Raw genomic sequence first — 20,712 nt, 5'->3', positions numbered from 1 at the left:
AAAAAAAAAAAAAAAAAAAAAAAAAAAAAAAAAAAAAAAAAAAAAGGAGTCAGCCATAGAAACCACTTGGAAAAGTGTTTGTGAAGACTGCCTGGGATGAGCGAGGGAGAAAGATCTCTTTTTTCCCTGTCTTTTGCACATCTAAAAATAGAGAAAGAATTTTTAAAGGCTGAATGATTTTTTTTTTCCTGTAGGTCATAATACAAGTGTGATTGAGACAGAATCTTCTGAATAACTCTTCACAGTGCTTTACGCCATGAAATCTATTTTCAAAGTGTTGTCATACACATCATGTTTGATTTTTACTACCATTCTGAGATTCGGTTAAGACCTATATAACCTTCCTTTAACAAATGAAGAAACTATGATTCACAAAGACTGTAGGACTTGCCATTACTGCAGACACATCTATGGCTAGGGCCTAGGTCCCTGCTTTGCATCTCAATGTATTTTCCATTATCTACAATATCTGTGAATTGAGGGTCACTGAAACAGAGCGGAAAGGGCATGAACTTTTAATTCCAGCTCTGCTCCAAACTGCTACTAACTAACCACATTACTTTAAACCAACTACTTTTGCCTGGTAGACAATAGATGCTCCCAGATGGTTTCCATTACTTTTATCGTTGCTCCAATCGCCATCCTTGTCCACTATGTCTTCATTATAGGGGTCCACAAACTCATAATCATATACTGAAAACGAATTATTAAATGTAAGGTCCTGCTGATGCCAGAAAAGTAACCTTTAGAACACGTGCCTAATTACTTACTTTGGTTTTAAGTAAGTGATTCTGATTTAAAAATCAGAAACTAATTGTTTCTGATTTTTAACCATCATTACCTTTAGCCTTTGGAATCATGAATTACATTCACATGATTAAGTATGTTCATGGAATAGCTTTCATTATTTTGGTTATTGCTTTGCTGTGAAATTTACTTATCAACAAAGTGTGAGGAAGTAAATGTATTCCTAATGAAAAGAATTATCCCGCTCAGTTCCTGCTAATTCCTGGAAACAAGTCCAGTTACAGCCGAATCTTAGGACTTTCCCACACTTGGTGGGCCCTGGTAAGAATGAGAGGGTCCCAGGCTGCCTCATTAGTAGGAAGTCCGGAGTGGAGACGGTGCACAAGAATGGCCCAAAAGATCTGGGCTGAAACCAGCTCCTCTTCACCCTGGTCTTTGTGTGAACCTAAACCCGCTAGGCAGCTCTGTCTTGGCCACAGTCAGTATCAAGTTGATTTGGATTGACTTCAGTCCAGTCTCATACCACCCAAATAGGCCACTTTAAAAAACTGTGGGAGAACCGGAAAGGGCAACCATTACAACAGTGGATTGTTACCTTGCTTTCCTCTCCATTGAAAATCTGCTTTATCGCTTTACAGAATAAAAGTTTCTCCTGCTGCTAATTTTTTTCCATAATGAAGCAGTAGTAACAATAAGAATAAAAACTTAACCAGGCACGGTGACTCACACCTGTAATCCTAGCAGTTTGGGAGGCTGAGGCAGGCAGATCAATTGAGGTCACGAGTTCGAGACCAGCCTGGCCAACATGTGAAAATCCGTCTCTACTAAAAATACAAAAATTAGTCGGGAGTGACGGCAGGTGCCTGTAATCCCAGCTACTCAGAAGGCTAAGGCACGAGAATTGCTTGAACCCAGGAGGCGGAGGTTGCAGTGAGCCAACATTGCACCACTGTACTCCAGCCTGGGCGACAAGGAGAAACTCCATCTCAAAAATAAACAAAAAACAAACAAACAAACAAAAAACTCCAGTGGTCCTAATGGTTTTAGTTGGAATGACCATCCATCTCAGTTTGCCCAAGACAGTACTTGTTTATGCCTGTCATCCTGGCATAATTCACAGTGCACCACTACTTTCTCAAAAGTTTCCTGGTTTGGACAATAAACTATGTGATCTCCAACCTTGAGTTGCTTAGGAAATGAACTTTTACTCATTGGTCTAAATTTTTACTGGTGGAACTTATTCAGATCACCCCCCATGAAGGCTCTCATAGAAGAAAATCATCAATCCAGTTTTACAGGGACAAGTTACTGAGAAGTTTCACATTCTTTCTCTATCCTTTTCATCAGAAATGTGTCAGAATAACTTTTTTTTTGTTTTTATTTTTGAGGCAGGATCTTACTCTATCACCTAGACTGGAGTGTAGGGCACGATCTCAGCTCACAGTAACCTCTGCTTCCCAGGTTCAAGTGATTCTCCTGCCTCAGCCTCCCGAGTAGCTGGGACTACAGGCATGTGCCACCATGCCCAGCTAATTTTTGTATTTTTAGTAGAGATGGGATTTTACTACATTGGCCACGCTGGTCTTGAACTCCTGACCTCAAGTGATTCTCCTGCCTCAGCCTCCCAAAGCGCTGGGATTACAGGCGTGAGCCACCATGCCTGGCCAGAAGAACTCTACTGTAAAAGATTGCTTCATCATTTCATATAATAATTAATTTCCCTGGCATTGATAAGAAATGAAATATATGCTATAAATATAAAATCCATGAATGTGAGCCCTTCCCTTCTGAGAACTTTTAAATTTTATGTTTATAAGACTTTTTGTTAAATGTATTGAATGATTCATACTAAATATAATTTAGTCTTTCATCTAACTCAAGGTCATATAAAAGTTATTGACTGTGCTCTCCTGGCCCCCAGCAGCATCCCATGTCCCAGTCCCCATTGCCCTCCTCTGCACTGGCCAGGGGGCTGCCGAGAGGATATTCAAGGGTGTCCAGAAATGGGGCTAGAAAATGAACTCAGAAAAAAAAAAGTGATTCATTGCATTGTGGAGCGACATGGTGACACCACAAAGACCACTGCAGTAATTAGCATTTTGCTTGCCCTTTCCCTGAACTCCTTCTCACTCGACTTTTCTTCCACATTGTCCCTTGTTGCCAATGGCCATTTCTCCCACTGTCAGCTGCTGGCAGTTCCCTATTCTCCATCCTCCCTTTGAATGCATTACACATTATAAGACAGAACCAGACGTGTCTAAGGAAAACGCCCTGAGTAAATCAATAGCCCTAATTTAAGGAACAACTCTGAGTCAATGGGTTTTTTTCAGAAAGTAGAGCTAGTCTTCTTTTAGAGTGAGACATATAGCTTTGAGATATTCATTGTCTTCCTCCTAAGAGGACTGTTCCAATATTTCTATGTTCCAAAATATGTATATTCTGTACCATAAATTTGCCAAAAAACAATATAATCTCAGAAAAGGTGGGGCATTATTGAGCCACTGGCTTTACTTTGTGAACTGTAATACATGAAAGATGTCCTGCAAAATCCATTACTTTCAGTGGGATATTGAATAGCAGTGGTGGAAGCAAGTATTCTTATCTCATTCCCATCTTCACCATTGCTATTCAATATTGTACCAGAAGTCCTAGCCAGGGCAATTTGGCAAGAATAAATAAATAAAAGGCATCCAGACATCCAGATTGAGAAGGAAGTTTTAAAACAACATATATTTCCAGATGACATAATTTTATATATTACAAGAAAATCCCAAAGAATCCACCAAAAAATGACAAGAACTGATGAACAAATTCAGCAAAGTTACAGGGTACAAGATCAACATGCAAAACTAAGCTGGAATTTTATACATCAGCAACAAACAATCCAAAGAGGAAATTAAGAAAATGGTTCCTTCCTGTCAACTCCTGCTAATATTAGAAAAAAAAAGAAAGAAAACAATTCCATTTACAATTGCATCCAAAAGAATAAAACCCTTGCAATAAAATTAATCAAGGAGACGAAAGACTTGTGCACTGAAGACTACAAAATGTTACTGGAGGAGATTTTAAAAGACCTAAATAAATGAAAAGAATAATGAATAGAAAGACTTAATATTGTGATGAAGATGTCAATAGTCCCCAAAGCAATCCACAGGTTAAATGCAATCCCTATCAAAATGCCAATTTTGCATTTTTTTGCAAAAATGGAAAAGTCAATCCTCAAATCCATGTGGAATTAGAAATGGCCAAAACAATGTTGAAAAAAGAAAAAATAAAGTTGGAAGACTCACACTGATTGATTTCAAACTTACTACAAAGCTACAGTAATCCAAACAGTGTGGTGCTGGCATCAACATAGATATAGCACAATGGAATGGAATTAACAGTCCAGAAATAAACCCAAACATCTGTGGCCAATTGCTTTTTGTCAAGGGTGGCAAGATCATTCAATGAGGAAAGAATAGCCTCTTCAACAAATGATTCTGGGAAAATTGTGTGAACACATGCAAAAAATTAAAGTTGAATTCTTACCTCACTCCATAATAAAAAATTAACTGAAAGAAAATCAATGACCTAAACAAAACAAAAGCTTAAGGAGTAAAACATAGGAATAAATCTTCATGAAGTCAGATTTGGAAGTGGGTTCTTATATTTGACACAAAAAGCATGAGCAACAAAAGAAAAAATAGATACACTGGACTTCATAAACTTTAGAACATTTTGTACATTAAAAGATATTATCAAGAAACTAAACAGTCAACTTACAGAATGGGAGAAAATATTTTTGAATCATATATATAAACCACTGTTATGACTCGAACAAAAAGACAAAAAATCAAATTTACAAATGGACAAAGAATTTGGATAGACATGTCTCTAAAGAAGGTATACATATAGCCAACAATCACACAAAAAGACTTTTAATATACTACTTTGCACCTACTAGGATGTCTATAATAAAAAAAAAAAAGAATCAGTATAATGTGAAGAAATAGGAACCCTCGTACATTGCTGGTGGAAATTTAAAATTTTGCAGCCACTGTGGAAAACAGTTCAGTGGTTCCTCAAAATGTTAAACATAGAACGTTGTTTGACCCAGCAATTCCATTCCTAGGTATTACCAAAGACAATCAAAAACAGATGTTCAAACAAAAACTTGTACAGGAATGTTTGTAGCAACACTATTTACAATAGCCAAAAGGTGAAAACCTCTCAAATTATCCATCAAGAAATTAATGGATAACAAATTGTGGCATATTCATACAATGAAATATTATTCTGCCATAAAAAGGAATAATGTTACTACTGACAATTGCTACAACATAGATGAACCTTGAAAACATGCTAAGTGAAAGAAGTCAGGCACAAAAAGTCACATATTGTATGATTCCTTTTATATGAAATGTCAAAAGCAGGTAAATCCATAGAGGCAGAAAGCAGATTAATGGTTCCCAGGGGATGGGGAAGGAGGGAAACAGAGAGTGATTACTTAATGGGTGCAGGCTATTCTGGAGTAATGAAAAAGTCTCCAAATAACAGACAGGTGGTGGTTGCCCCATGTTGTGAATGCACTGAATGCTACTGAATTGTGCGCTCTGAAATGATTAGTTGTATGTCTTGTGAATTTCACTTCAATAAAAAATCCTTTACTTGGTAAATCATAGTATATTTTTAAAATTCCAATTCGATAGTTCTAGCTCTCATATTCTCTCATGTTAAATATCAGTCACATTGGCTTTTTAAAAACCACTTTCAGGGAAAAGTTTAAAAAGCAATAAACATCATGTTATCTTTTCTTTTCTTTTCTTTTCTTTTCTTTTTTTTTTTTTTTGAGACAGGGTCTCATTGTGTCAGCCAGGCTGGAGTGCAGTGGCATCATCATGGCTCACTGCAGCCTCAACCTCTTGGGATCCTGAGTAGCTGGGACTACAGGTCCACGCCACCATGTGCAGCTGTACTTTTTGTAGAAACGGGGTTTCGTCATGTGGCCCAGGCTGGTTTTGAATTTCTGGCCTCAAGCAATCCACTTACCTCGACCTCCCAAAGTGCGGGATTACAGGTGTGAGCCACCATGCCCTGCTAGCATGTTTCTTTTAAAGCTACCTGACAGTAAATTGTGAAAACAATTGACCAGAAATAGAGACATTTCTCTGCTATTGTTTTAAAAAGAAAGTTGTGTTCATAATATACATATTGACATGAATCCGAACCCAGAAAATTCTTTATCAGAGCCCAATTTGTCTGCTGAGTGTTTTTAAGGACTGGATTGTCTCACTCTAAGAGGCAAGAATACCATCCACTCCAAATTCTTGGTGCCACAAAAACAATGTTCTTGCATATTCCTGGACAGCCTTAAATATAAGCAACAATTAAGGGGAAAATGCAAAGAGGGAGAGGGAAAAGAAAAAATTAAAAGAAGGAATAAAAAGAGGAGTATAAACAAGAGGTGTCTATTGGGAAATGGATTTCTACGACAGCACCTCATCTAAACTACAGATTTCTTATTTTGATCAAAATGCCTTTCAATTAACTCCAGTTCAAGAGATTGGGGCAAAAATGCCTAATACCATTCCCAGAAGAAGGATCCCTCACAGTTTAACAGGAAATAATTCAGACGAAAGCAATTTGAGTGAGACGGCCACTGGATCACAAAAACAAATTACTTGAAAATACAACTCCAGCTGAATTCAGGTTTTTCACATATTGGTATTTTGGGGGTACCATGAAGCAATTTTCTGTTTTTTTATGGTGGTAAATACACATAAAAATGTACCATTTTAACCATTTAAAAGTGTACAACTCAGTATTTTTTCATACATTTACAATGGTGTACAACCATTACCACTATCAAGTTCCCAAACATTTGTATCACTCCAAAAGGAAACCTGTGTTCATTAAGGAGCTACTCTCCTCTGCTTCCCTTCAGTCCCACACAGCCACGAATCTGTTTTCTGCCTCCATGGATTTACCTATTACGGATATTTTTTATAAAAGGAAGCAAACAACATGTGACCTTTTGTGCCTGGCTTCTTTAACTGAGCATGTTTACATTGTAACAAGCGTCAGTACTTCATTCCTTTTTATGGATGAATAATATTTCATTGTATGAATAATATTTCATTGTATGAGTAATATTTTGTTGTATGAATATATGACAATTTGTTATCCATTAATTTCTTGATGGATAATTTGAGGATTTTCCACCTTTTGGCTATTATAAATTGGGCTGCTTTAAACTTTCCTGTACAAGTTTTTGTTTGAACATCTGTTCTTGATTGTCTTGGGTATACGCCTAGGAATGGAACTGCTGAGTCAAACAATATTCTATGTTTAACATTTTGAGGAGCCACCAAACTGTTTTCCACAGTGGTTGCACTATTTCAGATTCCCACTAGCAACAAATGAGTCATATGTCTTTAAGCTTTGGGGTCCATTTTATAGTCATTCGAAAAGAGTTTTCAACTTATACAATTTTATATTTCATTTTCTATCAACTATGCATGTTCTGCACTATTCATGGTGCCAAAAAGTGACAAACAACTTGTGCGTTCATCTACAGGAGATTGTTTAAATCAAATATGGTATATGAGGGCATAGAAAAGTCATTGCAGTCTTATTACTGTGTTTAGCATTTTTTTCTCTTGATATAGATAAATAAAAGCTTATCTCAGGTCTGGGTGCGGTGGCTTACACCTGTAATCCTAGCACTTTGGGAGGCCAAGGTGGGTGGATCATGAGGTCAGGAGTTCAAGACCAGCCTGGCCAAGATGGTGAAACCCCGTCTCTACTAAACATACAAAAATTAGCTGGTCGTAGTGGCGGGTGCCTGTAATCCCAGTTACTCAGGAGATTGAGGCAGAGAATTGCTTGAACCCGGGAGGCAGAGGTTGCAGTGAGCTGAGATCACGCCACCACACTCCAGCCTGGGTGACAGAGTGAGACTTCGTCTCAAAAAAAAAAAAAAAAAAAAAAAAAAAAGCTTATCTCATTACTTCCCAAGCTCATTTGACCAAAAAACACTCTTGGCTTTTTTAAAAAATTTCTTTTAGAGATAGGGTGTTAGTCTGTCACCCAGGCCAGAGTACAGTGGAGTGGTCATAGCACACTGCAGCCTGGAATTCCTGGGCTCAAGTGATCCTTCTGCCTCAGCCTCCCGAGCAGTTAGTTAAGACTACAGGCACGAACCACTATGCTCAGCTATTTTTTTTTTTTCAGAAATGGAGGTCTCACTTTTATTGCCCAGGCTGGTCTCAAACTCCTGGCCTCAAGCAATCCTCCCGCCGTGACCTCCCAAAGTGCTGGGATTAGAGCCACTGCACCCAAACCAAGAAAATCTCTTAAAAGCTAACAGGTGTTTAGATAAAATACAAACCTGTGTTGCTACAAGAAATGACCTCCAATCGGCCAGGCGCGGTGGCTCATGCCCGTAATCCCAGCACTTTGGGAGGTGGAGGCGGGCAGATTGCCTGAGGTCAGGAGTTTGAGACCAGCCTGGCCAACATGGTGAAACGTCGTCTCTACTAAAAATACAAAAATTAGCCAGGCGTGGTGGCACACATCTGTAATCCCAGTTACTCAAGAGGCTGAGGCAGGAGAATCTCTTGAACCCAGGAGGCGGAGGTTGCAGTGAGCCGAGATTGAGTCATTGCACTCCAGCCTGAGTGACAACAGTGAGAATTCATCTCAAAAATAAAGAAATGACCCCCAATTTAATTAATATTCGTAAACTTTTTTAATACAGCAAAAAATAAAGTGGGAATTCAAAATTTTGTATATTTTAATATGCTACTGGAAGGAAACATGAACCAATCTTGATATATGCTACAGCATTAATAATAACTAATAAAAACAGCTAATCTGCAGTGACTATTTATTACATACCAGACACTGCACTAAACAGTTTACATGTCACCCTCAAAATAATCCTTTGGGATATCTGTTGCTTTTTTTTTTTTTTTTTTTTTTACTTTATAAATAAAAACGTGCTCTATAAGCCAGGCGTGGTGGCTCATGCCTGTAATCCTAGCACTTCAGGAGGCTGAGGTGGGCAGATCACCTGAGGTCAGGAGTTCAGGACCAGCCTGGCCAACACGGCGAAACCCTTTCTCTACTAAAAATACAAAAATTAGCTGGTCATGGTGGCATATGCCTGTAATCCCAGCTAGCTACTCCAGAGGCTGAGGCAGGAGAATCCCTTGGACCCGAGAGGCAGAGGTTGCAGTGAGCCAAGATCATGCTACTACACTCCAGTCTGGGTGACAGAGCAAGACTCCGTCTCAAAAAAAAAAAAAGAAAAAAAGAAAAGAAAAAAAAAAGCTCTATAAATAAAGTTTAGTAAGATTAGATAATTTGCTCAAAGTGAGAGTAAGTAGCTATGCTACCGGTGGAGGGTGTCCAGGTTCTTGGCGTCCTGAACGAAGAATTGGACAAAATGCACAAACAAAGCAAGGAAAGAATGAAGCAACAAAAGCAGAAATTTATTGAAAGTACACTCCAGGGTGTGGGAGCAGGTCAAGCACAGGGGCTCCAGGACCCAGTTACAGAATTGTGAGGGGTTTAAATACCCTCTAGAGGATCTCATTGGTGACTTGGTGTACGCCCTATGTAAATAGAGAGGATGTTTCCTGTCACAGCTGAAGTGTGAATCGACCTTATGTTCCCTGCCTCCAGACCCTATTTTCCTACCTCAGCTACAGTCTGACTATGAACTCATTTGCTTATACTAAACCCAAGGATCCCAGCAACAACACTAAAAAACAATATGAAAAAATCCTATTTCCTACAAGTACACGGTAGCAAAGGGAGAGGTGCGACCTTCTGGTGTTACAATAATTGGGTAATCATTAATTAGGCTGCTTTTAAATGTATTGTTTATGTTGAGTAATTTCTATAGAAATCAAAGACTATGACTATTAATATTCTCTTTAAAATATTCCTATTTTGGCTGGGCCTGGTAGCTCACGCCTGTAATCCCAGCATTTTGGAAGGCTGAGGCTAGTGGATCACTTGAGGTCAGGAGTTCGAGACCAGCCTGGCCAACACGGTGAAATCCCCATCTCTACTAAAAATACAAAAATTAGCCAGGTGTGGTGGTGCACGCCTGTAATCCCAGCTATTCGGGAGGCTGAGGCAGGACAATCACTTGAACCCAGGAGGCAGAGGTTGCAGCGAGCCAAGATCGTGCCAGTGCACTCCAGCCTGGGCGATAGAGTAAGACTCCATCTCGAAAAACAAACAACAACAACAAAAAAATCAAATACCTAGTGAGCCAAGATCGTGCCAGTGCACTCCAGCCTGGGCGATAGAGTAAGACTCCATCTCAAAAAACAAACAACAACAACAAAAAAATCAAATACCTATTTTGGCTCATTTATATCCGATATAGTTTGAGTTTCACAATACCTCACTTTTCATGTAATCTTCCTCTGTCAGCTATAGATCTTGGGAAGGAGGTTTGCATATGTGTGCGAAAAACTCACACCCAAAGTGTTCTCTATTCTCACTCAACAACAACACAGACTTCTGTGACCAAATGTGGGGGAGCTCTCTTCACACACCAAGCAACCAACCAATTCTGCAGCAGGCACCAGCTGGGTGTCCTCCCAAGTCAATTCAATTCTGACGCTATCTACCTGGAGATAGCCTTGAAACCCACAGGTTAAGGGCTCAGTCCCACAAGGCCACCCCCTCTTTCCCACCAATCCAAAGTCCAGGCCTCTGGAACTTAGGACTTCAAGTTGGGGTTCCCCTTTTTGGGGTTTAACTTCTTAGAGTGGCTCACAACTCAAGGAAACACTCACTTAAGTTTACCAGTTTATTATGAAGGGTATCTTAAAGGATACAAATAAACATGCAGATGGAGACACACAGGATGAGGTCTGGACGGGTCCCAAGCACAGGAGCTTCTGTCCCTGTGGAGCTGAGGGGCATCACCCTCCCAGCACATAGATCAGTTCTTGGTCGGCATCCGTGCGTTCAGCAGTCCTCTTGGGCCTTCTATGGAGACTTCCCTGGATAAGCACGATTGACCATTGTGCGGAAATAGCATTGGACAAAAAGGGTATGGTCTAATATATGAATAGGCAGAGAAGGAAAAGCCCGCAAGGCCTGTCTGTTCACATTCTTCCTGGTCCTTCTGTGCAGCAGTCCTTCCTCCAGGGTATGGAGTAGAACCCTCTTTAGAAGGAGGGTCTTAGGACCTATAATCAAACAAGGTAGGTCAGGGAATTTCTTTATGGACAGCTCCAAGACAAAAAGGTGGGACATTTCTACCTTGGGAAGAAAAATAAAGCAGGTGAAAGGAGGGCAGGGGAAGATCAGAGAGAAAGATTCTGTTTTCTGGGGTCTACTGAGTACTAAAGTGCCCCCATATTATAACAAAAACGATGGGAGTGGCAAGCCAGGAACCGTGGATTAAAAACATATATATAATAACACAGTGTAATATAATTGTTTAGTATCCTAAGTGCATGAAATAGCATGACTAATATATATTGAAGTTGAGGAATGCAGTACACAGCATAGATCATTGGTCGTCCGAGACAGTACTCATGCCCATTTGACAGTATGCCAGTAAAAGGCTGTCTCAGTGTCATTGATGGATGGAACATTCTATGTGTTAAATAGATTTCTTACATCCTTTTTTTTTTTTTTTTTTTTTTTTTTTGGAGACAGGGTCTCGCTCTGTCGCCCAAGCTGGAGTACAGTGGCATGAACACGACTCACTGCAGTCTCAATCCCTGGGGCTCAGGCAATCCTCCTGCCTCAGTCTCCCAAGTAGCTGGGACCACAGGCACACGCCACTACACCCAAGTCACTTTTTTACATGCTTTGCAGAGATGAGTTCTTGCCATATTGCCCAGGCTGATCTCGAACTCCTGGGCTCAAGTGATCCTTCCCCCTTAGTCTCCCAAAGTGCCGGGATTATGGGTATGAGCCACCACACCTGGCCTCATCTACTTTTAAAATACAGCTTATCTTATTTTATTTATTTATTTATTTATTTATTTAATTTTTATTTTTTAAGACAGAGTCTTGCTCTGTCACTAGGCTGGAGTACAGTGATGCGATCTCGGCTCACTGCAACCTCCGCTTCTGGGGTTCAAGCGATTCTCCTGCCTCAGCCTTCCAAGTAGCTAGGACTATAGGTGGGCCACCACCATGCGCAGCTAATTTTTGTATTTTTAGTAGAGACGGGGTTTCACCATGTTGGCCAGGATGGTCTTGATCTCTTGACCTTGTGATCCACCTGCGTTGGCCTTCCAAAGTGCTGGAATTACAGGCGTGAGCCACCATGCCCGGCCTAAAACACAATTTAAAGGGCAAAAAAAAAAAATACCTAGTTTTTTTTTTTTTTTTTTTTTTTTTTTTTTACAAAATAACCTATGGTATCTCATAAAACCCATTTGGGATAACGTTTAAGTAACTTGAATTAAGATTCACTTAGGGGGGGCATGGTGGCTCATGCCTGTAATTCCAGCACTTTGGGAGGCCAAGGTGGGCAGATCGCCTGAAATCAGGAGTTCCAGACCAGCCTGGCCAACATGGCAAAAACACATCTCTACCGAAAATACAAGAAAATTAGTCAGGCATGTTGGGGTGCACCTGTAGTTCCAGCTATCGAGAGGCTGAGGCAGGAGAATGGCTTGAGTCTGGGAGGGAGAGGTTGCAGTGAGCCAAGGTTTCGCCACTGCACTCCAGCCTGGGCAACAGAGACAGACTTTGTTTAAAAGAAAAAAAGGACTCACTTGGAATCCTGGTCATGAGTCTCTCCAGCCTGAGAGGGGATCAGTGAAAGACATTACAGAAAGGGGAGCTCAGATGCTGTCTACAGCTAAGGTGTGCTTACCTCTTTTACTGAACATAGTCACTAGTTCTATTATAAAGGCTCTGTGTTTCCAAAAGTTCCTTTATTTCAGTCACTACTTGTACCTGGCAGTCCACACTAGTAGAGTTTTCTTTGGAAAGTTCCAAGAGAACACAGTAAAATGTAGCTTGCTTTCTGATTTTTTGACGTAAAGAAAAAATATATAAGGAAGTCATTTAGGCCCATTCAGAATTTAAACTATATATACTATTTATAAGGAAATGTAATCCTACCTAAACCCTGATGGAGTTGTCATAATTTGACATCATCCAGAATTAGAAATCAATTTTCCTTCATTTTAGGTAACAAAAATATTTTGGGGACAACAGAGGCTAAAAGGAGTTGAGCAGCAAATGCAGCTGGAAGCTTTCATGATCCAAAGGCATCTCCATGGAGGAACTCTCAGCCAAGAAGCTCAAAGATGAACATAGTCAGAGACACAACGGTCCCTACACATCCTTGAGATGCACAGATTAGCACTCCACGTTGTGAAAGCAGCTGGTAAGTGCTGGTAGTAGGGCAGGCTTGGATGGAAGAAAGCCACAGAGGAGACCATGATGTAGACAAAAGGACAGCTTCCATTTTGCCCCTTCTCTCTTCTCAGCCAGTCACCTGCAGCAGCAGCAGCCCAGGCCAGAGCCTCCTGCCCCAGAGGAAATCTTGTCATCTTGCTCAACAAAGGTTCCATACCCTCAGTACCCTGACTTATCACCATCTTCTCTAATAAGATAGTTGTCTGACAATTTCGCACCCAGGTTGGCCTCTCCGAAAGGGTGTTTGACTCAGGACTCTAGTAATTCCAAAGGGATGAGTCTCTATTAGGAAGAATTGTGAACAAGTATAACGAGCCTAGTGGAGTAGAAATGACATATCTGGTGGGCCAGGCGCCATGGTTCACGCCTGTAATCCCAGCACTTTGGGAGGCCAAGGCAGGTGGATCACTTGAGGTCAGGAGTTCGAGACCAGCCTGACCAACATGGTGAAACCCTGTCTCTACTAAAAATACAAAAATTAGCCAGGCATGATGGTGCAAGCCTCATGGTCCCAGCTACTCAAGAGGCTGAGGCGGGAGAATCTCTTGAACCGGGGAGGCAGAGGATGCAGTGAGCTGAGATTGTGCTACTGCACTCCAGCCTGGGCGACAGAGTGAGACTCAAAAAAAGCGACATATTTGGAGATAGGAAATCTGAACCCACTTAGACTTGACCACAAAACCTTCTCTCGGGCTTCAACTCCATCATCAGCAAAGCCAGGGGACTGAGGGGATGTGCAAAGATCTCTTCCAGTTCTAGCACTAGAAGACCCTAAGAAGCCTATGATGCCTTCCCGGTACTCGTAAGCCAGGGGGCCAGCCCTGCCTGTGGGACAAATAAGGCAGAGACAGAGGCTATGATGAGGTTACAAGCCCAGAGTGAGTCAGCCTGGAGGTTAGGAAAAGCAGCCAGCCGGAACTCAGCCCACACTGGGTAAGGATGTGTGGGTGGTGGAGAACGCTCCCTCACACCAGATCTTTCACCACAGCTGCCTGCATTTCACCTTCTCTGTCATCCTCGGAGATGAGATGCAATGAGAAGCAAAACATTCAGAAGGCAAAGGTGGTGATTACGCCTTGTAATCAAAAGGGACCCTACCACTCTCGACAAGCCATTAGCTTTCCCAGCAATTCAGTGCCCCCCGTTTAAGTCTCTTGACTGTCTGTTAAAGATGCTGTGACTTCTATCCATTGTCGAGTGACTGATATAGTCAAGAGACCATGGGACAAATTCTCGGGTAATTCTGATTTTATTTCCTGCAAAGAAGAAAGCAGAATTTTTTTAAAAATATATCAACCTCATCCATCACACACTACAAATTGTCCCTGTGATTGAAGACCTGTGTTCAACATTAGCAAAACTGTTTACCCTCACACCTGGTTTTAAAATTAAGCTTGAGAGTAAAAGGTTTTATTATGCACTTGTTTTTAATAGTCAAAAGTTCATGACAGTGGATGAGTGTGTTTCATAATTTTTGTTTGTAATGGAAGCCACAGTTAGACATTTAAAGCAAGTATAACAGGCTAACAACCTCTTCTTCCTGTGGTTAAAATGATAGGAAGTGATTTATAAACTGTCATTAGAGTTAGCTCAGCTAAGCAATATTGGCTTTGTTAGCATGATATAAAACTCTTGGCAAACTAAAATGAAAAGTGTAATCTTCATCTGTTGTCAAACGATGAGATTCATTACCCAAAAAAGTCATAAGACTTAAATAAGGATATAGATGCATAAAATCTTTTTAAAATTTAGACTTACATGCCTAACTAGGAGTTATCTTAATTCAGTATTGGTGGTCTATAACTCAAATCTTTAGAAAATAAGCTAATTGCTAGAGAGGTTAAAGAGAGATTAACAATAGGAAGCTGTTCTTTTACTAACCTCTAAAAACCAGATATGGGCTATACCTGAATGCAAAACACTCTATGTAATAATTGCAATGAAAATTTTAGTAAAACCATAAAATCCTTATTGCCTTCTGAAGATCAAGCCCATTTTCTACTAATTGGTTAATTCAAATGAAAGTCTCACCTCCTTGATTCGGACCCATTGTTAGTTTCTCCACAGAAAACTGCACAAGTCCTATTAAAGACTTTTGTGACAAACCACTAATTAAAGAGAAGTTTGTATCTGACATAATAGAGATTCTCAAATATTTGTTGATTAATTGTCCTGCATTGTTATGCTCTAGGGCTTGTATTAACCAAAGAGTACTGTCTTGGCCCTGGAATAGAAAAACATATTTGAGGCTGGACGCAGCGGCTCACAACTGTAATCCCTGCAGAGCTTTGGGAGGCCGAAGTGGGAGGATTGCTGGAGACCAGGAGTTCAAGATTAGCCTGGGCAACAAAGCGAGATCCTGGCTCTACAAAATTTTTTTAAAAATTAGTCAGGTGTGTGTCTCATGCCTGTAGCCCTAACTACTCAGGAGGCTGGAGTGGGAGGATCAACTTGACCCAGGAGGTCAAGGCTGCAGTGAGCTCTGATTGCACCACTGCACTCCAGCTTGGGATAGAGAACAAGAACTTGTCTCTAGAAAAGAAAAGAAAAGAAAAGAAAGAAAGAAAGAAAGAAAAGCATATTTGAATGTCATTAGAAATAAGTGGATAAAAATCTAGGTGTATTAACATCATTAAATTAACTAAACAAATGCTATACTTATTTAAAGTATAGAACATATCATAAGCTTTCAAATCATAGTGGCCAAACAGCCACCATCTTCAAGAATCAATAATAAAAGAAGTGCTAGGAACTCTTACAGATGGATGAATGACAACAACATAGAGTATTAAAGAACCATTCAAAAAAAATGAATAGGAGTTACACCAGTTGACTTGGAGAATTTCTAGGAGGTGATAGTGAATACAAAAGATAAGATGCAGAGATAAGTTCATAGTATGATCCCATCTTTGTAATGTAACAAAATACCCACTTATAAATGTGTTTACATATGTGTGAATCTAAATGTTTTTATACAAGTATATGATGTATGCAAGTCTGTATGCATAGTCATATATGGTCATAAGGCATATGGTTAGATAGAAAAAAAGTACTAAAGAGTACGCCAGATGGCTAACACTTTTCCTAGGAAACTGGAGGGTGGGGACAATAGAGGGCAAAAGGAAAGGAAAAAGCAGACTGAACCAAAACTTATGATTGTACTTGTGTAAAAGTATATGCATGCTTTTTAGAAAAAAAAAAGTCCAGAAATATTGGCTCATATCTGTAATCCCAGCACTTTGGGAGGCCAAGGCAGGCAGATCACTTGAAGTCAGGAGCTCGAGACCAGCCTGGCCAACACAGCAAAACCACGTCTCTATTAAAAACACAAAAATTAGCTGGGCATAGTGGCACATGCCCGTAACCCCAGCTACTCAAGAGGCTGAGACGTGAGAACTGCTTGAGCCCAGGAGGCGGAGGCTGCAGTGAGCTGAGATCCCACCACTGCACTCCAGCCTACATGACAGAGTTCGATTCTGTTTCAAAATAAATAAATAAATAAAAATGAGAAAAGAGATATGTCTACAAACTTATAGGGATGGCTTTGAAAGATTAAAAAGTTACAGAGTAATGTGTCTAGTCTGATTCTCTTTTTTTTTAAGATAGCTTTACTTTTTCTTTTCATAAAATTAACACTTTGTCATTACAATATATATCAGAAAAATAGAGAAGCAGAAGGAAGAAAGTCAAGATTATCTATAATCCTAACAACCACTGCAACCACCATCGAGTTCTTGAAGCCTGTCCTTCCGGGTTCTGCTGTTGAGGAAAATGTGATCACGCAAGTACTATGCTACAATCTTCCTTTATCAGGTAAAAATAAAAGATTACTGTCACCTGGCCAGGTGCTCCTTTCTCATTGAGCTGGCCTCCCTGTCTCTCCGAGGCACAGGAGGCCTGCCCATCCTCTGTTAGCTCATAGCCTGAGTGTTCTCCTTGGCCTCTGGCTCCTCTCCACCGTGGGCCCTGGGCCAAGACCTGCTATCCGGAAACAGCCACCTTCTGTGTCTCCCTCCCCACCTCCAACCCCATGAGCAGGAGAGAAATTCTAGGTCGCTTCCATGACCCTCCAGAAGCAAGACCAACTCAGGCAAATTAGATCCGGGCCCACTCTCTGTTTCCTAGTCTACTTCAAAGTGGCTTTCCCCCAGGTCCACAAGGGAGCAACCCTTAAGATGATCTCCTCCCAGGGTTCCAAACATTAAAATGGAGCAAAAGCCTCAAGCTCTCAGCATTCCCCTCAGCTCCAGAGGCACCCCTCCTTTCTCTGGACTCTGTTCTGGAAATATGTGATCAAGACAACGTGTCTTCTTCCTTACCTTTTCTGTTGTTCTCTCCTATGTGCTAATTTGGGGAATCTTCTCTAGGCAAACCTGGTTTCAAATCTATTGTTTGGCAGCAAAAACCTATTTTGAATGTCAGGAGTTGACTATTAACTTTTGTTTCCCTTGGTATTTCCCTTGGAAATACCATTTACTTACCCCAGAACTGTACCTTACCTTGGGCTGAGCAGGGATAAAGTAGCATACCCAAAGTACAAACAGAAAGCACATTAAAATGCTTTCTAATAGTACCTCTGTTTCACAAAGAAACAACTTTCTTTTCTTTTCTTTTTTTTTTTTTTTTTGAGACAGAGTCTTGCTCTGTCGCCCTGGGTAGAACACAGTGCATGATCTCAGCTCACTGCAACTTCTGCCCCCTGGGTTCAAGCGATTCTCCTGCCTCAGCCTCCCGAGTAGCTGGGATTGCCACCATGCCTGGCTAATTTTTGTATTTTCAGTAGAGACAGGGTTTCTCCATATTGGGCAGGCTGGTCTCAAACTCCTGACCTCAGGTGATCCTCCCACCTCGGCCTCTCAAAGTGCTGGGATTACAGGCATGAGCCACTTTTCAGTAATCGTCAATAGCATTAATTTTCTCCAAATTTATTCTTGGTTGCATTAGAACATACTTGAGTGCATTGATTATGAGGGGGATAAGGGAAAAAGTCCCCTTTGCCCTCTGATGAGTCACTGAAAACCAAAACTGACAAAACACAGAAAATGGGGAAAATAAGGCATACAAATATGTTTGATCATAGTTTTCCACAACACAAGAACCTTCAGAATGAAGACCTAAAGATACGAGGGCAATTGCTTTTTTTTTATGCTCAGGTTCAACAAAGCAGGAACAGCCATGCAGAAATATAAGTGAACAAAAAGGGTATGATCTAAGGCCAATAGAGTGAAGGGAAGTCCAGCAAGTCCTGACTGCTTAAATTTTTTTTTTGGCCTCTCTGTGTAGCATTCCTTTTTCTTTTTCTTTTTTTTTTTTTTTTTTTCATTTGAGACAGAATCTCATTTTGTTGCCCAGACTGGAGTGCAGTGGCACGATCTCGGCCCACTACAACCTCTGCCTCCCAGGTTCAAGTGATTCTCCTGCCTCAGCCTCCTGAGTAACTAGGACTACAGGCATGTGCCACCACACCTGGCTAATTTTTATATTTTTAGTAGAGATGGGGTTTTGCCATGTTGGCCAGGCTGGCCTTGAACTCCTGACCTCATGTGATCTGCCCGCCTCGGTCTCCCAAAGTGCTGGGATTACAGGCGTGTGCCCTGTGACTGACCAGCATTCCTTTTTGCTGAGCACAGGGCAGGACCCTCCCTGGAATGGGGGTTTTATGACTTACAATCAACCAAGGCAGTCAGATAATTTCTTTGTGGCCCATTTTTACACAGGGATGTGGGGGAAGTTACAGTAATATTTCCAGGTTTTATGGCTGACTCTGGGGAAGGGTATTCTGGTTTTGATAACCCGCCTTGGGGAAAAGGGATTCTAGTTTCTATGGCTGACCTTGTGGGAGAATGGGACTGAGAGACAGGAGAAAAGAAGTCAGAGAAAAACTTTTGATTCTGAAGCTGCTTCTGGGGCTTCCATTTCAGGGTATCATTTTCTGAGGCCCAACAGTTACACTATAAAGTAATTCCAGCAGAAAAGTAATTCCTGCCCTACAAAGAAAAATGGGAGGTACCTATAGGGACCATCTTTCTTTCCCATCACTAGGTTCATGGCTGAGCCCCCCATAACTAAAGGCAGATTATCAAGAGAGAAGCATACAGATTTATTTAATGTAACTTTTACATGGCAGGAGAGCCTTCAGAAATGTAGACCCAAGACACCAGTGCTTCTCTGAAAAATGGATAGGAGGCCATTGGTTTAGACTGAGCTCCTGCACTAGGCCCAACAAACCAAACCAAAATGGGGTTACTCATGCTAAAGTTTCATGCCATCTAGCTAAGTTGTTTATCTGAACTTTCAGGAAATCCGAAGAGAGAGAGAAAAGAGCCAAATCCCCAAACAGGCCAGTTTTAGCTGGCATTATAAGGAAGCCCTCTTCCCTTTAACTTTTACAAGAAAAGTTACTTTGAAATGACCAATTTACTTTTTGTTCTACTTTTGCTTTCCTCAGCCCTTTTTTGTCTATAAAGCCAAGCTTCCCTACTCATCTCTATTTTATAGAATGAGATGCTGCCTGATTCTGGGATTGCAAATAAAAGCCAATTAAGATTTTTAAACTAAATTTGTTATAATTTTGTCTTTCAATGCAGGTGAATTTGTATATCTTTTTACCCTAGGTTTGATGACGAAGTGGGTAGTCGTGGAGAAGTGTAATTGGACAAAGGGGTATAATCCAGTGGTAATAAATTGGGGGGAACTTAGCAAGGCCAGTTGGTTCAGATTCTTCTCTGTGTCACTGTGTTTTCAGATATAAGAATGTTCCTTTCCTCCCAAAATAATGAAGGCCCCTCCCAAACCAGAGTCTTTTGATCCACTTTGAAGAGAAAGGTAAGGGAAGGTCAGAGTGGCCTTCTTGCTTCTACTGTTTTCTCAAATGCCAAGGTGCCATATTTTGGGGTTTCATGTCCTGAGCCCATCAAACCCAAGGAACAGATATACTCCTTAAACACAAACTAGTGATCGCAGCTTAAATCTAAAAGATGTAATCAAGGTAGTTAGGTTCATCAAATAAAATTTCCACATAAATTGTTGGGGGCCAGGCATCATATGACATGCTTGTGGTCCGGCTACTTGGGAGGCTGAGGTGGGAGAATTGCCTGAGCCCAGGAAGCTAAGTCTGCAGTGAGCTACTATTGCACCACTGCACTCCAGCCTGAGGGACAGAGCAAGATCCTGTCTCTGAAAGATAGATAGATAGATAGATAGATAGATAGATAGATAGATAGATAGGCAGACAGACAGACAGACAGATAGATGATAGTAGATAAATAGATGGATAGTAGATAGATAGATGACAGATCATAGATAGATAGAAGATAGATAGATAGATAGATAGATAGATAGATAGATAGATAGATAGTTGGGTTTCAAAATTTGATGAATGATAAAAGAGGTTGAACTTAGAAATCTCAGGTCCAAATGTGAAATGACTGAATGGTGCCCAAAAGAGGTGTCCTACATAATGATTCGGGGAACGAGAGCTTCGCTTCTCTTTTAGCCAACAGGCTCATTTGGTGACAGTCAGATCAAATGACTTCCATTGTCATGTAGGGGCATGAAGCACCACAG

General features: G+C 40.7%; 1 pseudogene; it reads right to left on the bottom strand.

Moving 5' to 3' along the window:
• LOC112626975 overlaps positions 1-20,712 on the bottom strand; it is a 71,210-nt pseudogene that overhangs the window by 21,586 nt on the left and 28,912 nt on the right.

The sequence above is a fragment of the Theropithecus gelada genome, chromosome 6, assembly GCF_003255815.1.
Source record: "Theropithecus gelada isolate Dixy chromosome 6, Tgel_1.0, whole genome shotgun sequence".
Classification (NCBI taxonomy): domain Eukaryota; kingdom Metazoa; phylum Chordata; class Mammalia; order Primates; family Cercopithecidae; genus Theropithecus; species Theropithecus gelada.
This window is presented reverse-complemented; position numbering and strand designations above follow the sequence as displayed.